This window comes from Rhinolophus ferrumequinum, chromosome 23 (assembly GCF_004115265.2).
Source record: "Rhinolophus ferrumequinum isolate MPI-CBG mRhiFer1 chromosome 23, mRhiFer1_v1.p, whole genome shotgun sequence".
NCBI classification, from domain to species: domain Eukaryota; kingdom Metazoa; phylum Chordata; class Mammalia; order Chiroptera; family Rhinolophidae; genus Rhinolophus; species Rhinolophus ferrumequinum.
Window position 1 is genome coordinate 45,533,526 of NC_046306.1, and position 5,869 is coordinate 45,539,394.

The window sequence follows — 5,869 nt, forward strand, 5'->3', positions numbered from 1 at the left end:
AAAGAGATTGGGTTGGCTAGGGGCTGGAAAGAAAGGAATGGAGAGTGAGGCATGTGGGTGATGGATTTCATTTTGGAAGATGAAATATTTCATAGCTACAGAGTGATGACAGATGCCCAGTCTGTGAATGTATAACTGCTCAGGAATGTGCAATTTACAAGGACATCTGTTGCATTTAATTACAATAAATTAAACCCCAAATGTAAGACATCACATGGATACAACAGCAAAATTAAAATTAAGGAAATGACAAATGTAAAGAATAAAAGGGAAGGGAAGGAACTTTTGGGTGGAGGACAGGGGTGAAATTGTGGGACAGGAGAGCCCTGAATGGCAATGTACTGCTGCCACCCCTGCAGCAGTGGAGGGCACACTGGGAACTCCAGGTCCGAGACAGGTCCGAGAACTGGTGCAGCTGGCAGGTCATCTTTTAGAGGTGTGGGGCACAATGAGAGTTCCAGGTCTGCGTGTCATGTAGGGTGTCATGTGGGGGACCCTGCTCGCTGCGCCATGTGTCGTGTGGGGCTGACTGCGGGGTCTCTGCTCTCACTCCCCACATAAGAACGCAGGATATGGCTAGGCCAAAAAGGAACACCCACGGAGCCATAGATAGGGGAGTCATACCACTATAGTCTCACTATAGGATCCACACGACCTGCAACCTGCTGTCCACTTCTCTGCCTGTCACCCAACCAACCAACCAACCAACCCAGCCATGGCAGTTATATCAGTGGCTAATTGGCTAACTGGTTACAGCTGACGGCCAACCAGCCACAGCTGATGACCATCTACTACCCGACCCAGCACCTTTCCACGTGAGGCCAAGAGCCTGGAAACTGCTCTCTGGGACTCTGTCCCCACACTCCACCCCTACAGGGTCTCGCCTCACAATCTATGCGACAAGAATCTTCCGCAAGGTGCCCTGTGCGAGGAGCCTGGAGGTGAATGCAGTATCCTGGACACAGTCAGGCTCTCTGGACAGACCTAGGGTTTCTCAGGGCACCACCAGTCCTTCTGGGCACAGCCAGACTTCCTGGGCTTCTTAGAATACCACCAGTCTCCTCCTGCCCTCCTGGCAGGCAGTACTGTCTCACTGTAACCACGCGCCGGGGCTGTGGCAACACTTGAGGAGGGTGGTGAGCATGCCTGCGTGTCACCGCTTTCACCACCCGGATCCGGAGGCAGAGAACTCTCCTACCGACGTCTGTAAGCTGAGGTCATGTAGCACGTCCACCCCTAGAATATACTCCGGAACGGGGGAGACATAAACCTTGTAGGTACAAGGGGGAAGCCTTCCTATACCCAGTGGTAAGGAAACGGCTTTCACAGTCACAGTCTTTCCCCCGTAGCCATCAATGCAGATTGCTGGTCCGGGGAACAGTTCTGGGTTCCCATAAACAAGACTGCAGTCTGCGCCAGTGTCCACTGGGGCCAAAACCCTCTGCACATTAGAAGGGGACCGATGTATGGACAGTTCCATGTGGGGCCTCCGGTCCCTGCTCATCCCCTCTGATCGGGTACCTTGGCCCCACCCCTACTCAAGCTGAAAGGAGTCGGCTGCCGCATGAAACTCAAGCTGCCACATGAAGTCCTGGAGGGACATGGGTCGCGCTTTCCCAGACTTCTCCTTTAGGCTTCCCCGGGATTGCTGTTCCGGACAAAACTGTTTCCAAAGTTCCAACAAGAGTGCAATGAGTTGTTGGTCTAGTTTTTCCCAATCGACCCCTGCTGCCACAAGATCACTCCACATCTGTGTACGTGTTACTCTCTGAGGCACGCGACCTCACCCCTTTACCTCTGATTTGGGCTTCCAGGTCTCAACTGATCAGACTTCCTGTCTTAACTTCCTTTGCCTCCGGCTTTCAACATCCCCTAGGGTGGCCATGGCAATTGTAACTTCATGTATCTGCCACCCCACATAGAGGGTAAGGATGGCAACCAAGGATCCAAAAGAACTCGAAAGTGTAGTATCCAAAACCAGATCTCTCATGCTCACTGTAAAAAGCTCGTCATCCGGCCGCCGCATATTAGGGTTGAAAATAGCATGTCTCATACTGATTTCATGGATGATTTCAGTAAGTTCCATATATGACTGCCATTTACTCACAGTGTCTGGCAGCTTGCCAGCCTGTCCCCATACTGTGTGTACCGCAGCAGTGAGCCACTCCATTAGAGTATGGTTGCCCTGGTCTTGGGCCAACCTATGGTAATTCTGTAAACTTTGTCGCAGGGACGGATGCGCTGTCATGAAGGCTAGCTTTTCCATCTCGCCTGGGGAGCAGAGAATGTTGTCTGTTCCCTCATCCCATAAACGTAGTAACCAAGCTGAGATTGTCTTTCCAGGGCGCTGTCGGTACCGCCTCCCCAGCTCCTGCAACTCAGTGGGAGTGTAAGGGATGTAGGTTGTGAACGCAGTCACAGCTGGGTTGCTTGCAGCAACGTCCCTGGTGCCCAAAGGTTGCTCACGTTTTACCCTTTGCATCAAGATTGGCCGGGCTTGGGAGCTACATTGTCTCCACTATAGGGCCCCTCTTCTAACAGGCGGATCAGAGCTTCCAGCGCCTCTAACCGGGACATCTGGTCCGGCACCTGGGCTATTTCATAAAGCACATTTTCCGTGTTGAGACTCAAGGCCGTGAGCAACATCCAGCCCACGTGGCCGGCTGTAGCCTTCGCCTCCTCTGGCAACCGCTCAGCTAAAACCTGCAGGGCCCTCTTCACATTGGTGGGAGAGCCATCCATGTCCTCCCACCCTTCCTTGCGGGGTCCAACTCCTGAGAACAGTGGCCATCAGGTACCACACACTGTGTGGTGGCCATCAGTTCTCCTGTCCAGAGTCAGATGCCATTCCTACCTGGTCAGAATCTTGCTCGCCACGCTAGGTGTCTAAGTGGGTGGAGGTCTCCGTGTAAGATGTCTGCAACCCTCGGAGCCTACAGCAGCAGCCTTTCAAAAAGCCAGTAGTGCCTACTATGGCCAACAGGGCGGCATGCCATCTGGATGCTTGAAAGGACCACCAATTCACCGAGGGGTCCTGTCTCTCCCAGTCAGACTGTGCTTTCCTGTCTCTGGCGCTGCTCTTCCTGGTCTTCCTGAGACTGAGTTTTCACACGCACAAACTGCTCTACCATCCCTCAGAGAGTTTTGGCTGGCACCATACCCTGCTCACTGCACCATTTGTCATGTGGGGTGGCCTGTGGGGCCTCCTGTCTGTTCCCCACATAAGAACGCAGGATATGGCTAGGCCCAAAAAGGAACACCCATGGAGCCATAGGTAGGGGAGTCACACCACTATAATCTCACTGGAGGCTGGATCCACACGACCTGCAACCTGCTGTCTGCTTCTCTGCCTGCCAACCCACCAACTGACCAACCAACACAGCCGCGGCAGTTATATCAGTGGCTAATTGACTAACTGGTTACAGCTGACGGCCAACTAGCCACAGCTGATGGCCATCTACTACCCGAGTCAGCACCTTTCCACGTGAGGCCGAGAGCCTGGAAACTGCTCTCTGGGACTCTTTCCCCACAAACTTCATGAAGTTTTTTTTTCTTTCTCGTGCTGTGAACTGGGAGCTTGGCTTTGTGACCAAGGAAACTAATCCTCTCCGGTCCCCATCATCGGCCAGGTGCACTTACTCCACTGGGCCTGGTGGCCAGTGGGATAAACTGGGGTTCCCAGTGCGCCTCTGCCTGGCTGTGCCAGCTCCCAGGGGAGTGTGTCCTGAGGGGCCTCTGCCCATAAGGGGCATCTGTCCCCCCAGCCTTCCTTACCCTTTAATGCTGGACAGATCCCGGTCCAGTAGTACCTGCCCGCGGCCACGAATTAGTGGGTTTGGGGCTGGAGGTGCCTCACATTTTGTAGGATACCGGAGACACCCTGTCCACACCACCATTGCTACTGCCTGGGTGACGAAGGTCAGTGCTTTCTCTGACTGTCTTTGGGGGTGACCCTTTGGCTCTGGGAGGGTTGCTTCCTCTGCACTCGGTGTGGAGGGGCCTCGGGCTACCTGGCCTGAGCTATAAAGAGGCTGGTTGGCGTCTCACTATTTATACCTCACTGTCCATGTACAGACGATGGGTCCTTGGAATGGGGAAAACTTATAAAATGTGTTATAGAGCTCTTGTGACAACCAGCTGTTTTCTTGGTACAACATCTTGTATGATTTCTGTAGTTATTACTAATTCTGTTAATTTGTGATCTCTGTCTGAAATGGTTTTTGATTGTGGTAAGATGTTTTCTAGCTCCGGATGGGGTTAACAGTTTGTAATATTTGATTGGCTTGCACAAATGAAATATTTATATAAATTAAGGAAATATAAACCAACCAAAATGCTTTTCAGGATCCAATGATCTGGTGAAATATTTGATATTAAAGCTGGTTTTAGCTTGGTTTGATTACACAGTCATGTCTTTGAAAATTATTAACCTAAAATACATTTTTTTAACTGGGTTTATAAAAATAAGTTTGTTATCGATGTTATAAACTGTGTCAAGAAAATAGCTTCGGTAATAATTGACTTTGAAATCTCTAAGTTTTAACTAATATATAAAATAGATACAATTAAAATAAAAGATATTTAGGTAAACTTTTTAGTGATTATTATATTGTATATATACATTGAAAAGATTTTCTAGATGTCTTTGGTAATTTGAAACTTTAAAGTTTTGTTATGTAAATTAAATGATGGATGTTTATTGAATGTCTACAATTTGAATTTGAATTTACTGAACATAGATTTATCACTTTTTTCTATTTACTATAGAGGAACTAAATATATTTGGGTGTATTAGTAAACATGTCTTGTGCCACATTACAATTTTTTTGTGTGCTATGGGGAAATATATTTCTAGAAATTATTAAATATGTTCATAATTATATCAATATAAAGAATCCTGGTGTAGCTGCACAATTGTTCACTTAGTTTTCACTATACATTAAGACGGGCATTTGATGTATTACAAAATTTTACACCTGAAATCTATGTAACTTTACTAATAATTGTAGCCCCAATAAACTTTAATTTAAAGAAAAAAACAGTAGATGGACATTTGGATTGTTTATGTGTCTTTGCTGTTGTGAACAGCGTTGCTGCGGATTCAGGTATCAGCTTTTCACACCCGTTTTCACTTTTGGGGGGTATATTTCTAGAAGTGGATTTGTTGAATCACATGGGATTTTAATGTGTGTGGTGGAAATTTCAAAGTCTTGTATGCAGAGGCCACACCATTTTCATTTTTTTCAAGCAATATTTTAGGGTTCTAATTTCTCTACAATGTTGCTGCGCCTTGTTAGTTTTAGTTTTCTGGATTTATAGTGATGGTCGTATGTGTGGGGGGTATCACACTGTGGTTTTCATTTGCATTTCCATCATGACTAAGGATGTTTAACATCTTACTGTGCTTGTTGACCACTTGTATGTCTCATCTGGAGACGGTTCTATTAACGTTTTTTTTTAAATTTTAGTTGCTTGTCTTTCTGTTCCTGAATTGTAAAAGTTCTTTATCTACTCTGGATAACAGACTCTTGGCAGATATATAATGTGTATCTATTTTCTACCATTTGTTGGGCTATTTTTTCACTTTCTTGATAGCTCCATTTGACACACGTATGTTTTTAATTTTGAGGATGTCCAATTTGTCATATTTTTTTGTTGCTGCTTATATGTGGTGTCATATCTAAGGAACCGTCGCTAATCTAAGGACATGAAAATGTATCTCCATGTTTTGTTTCATAGTTTATACTTTTACCTCCTGTATTAAAGCCCTTCATCTATTTTGAGTTAATTTTTGTTAGTGGTGTGAGGTTAGGGTCCAGTTTCATTTCTCTTCCTGTGGATGGCCAGTTGCCTAGCACCATTTGTTGGA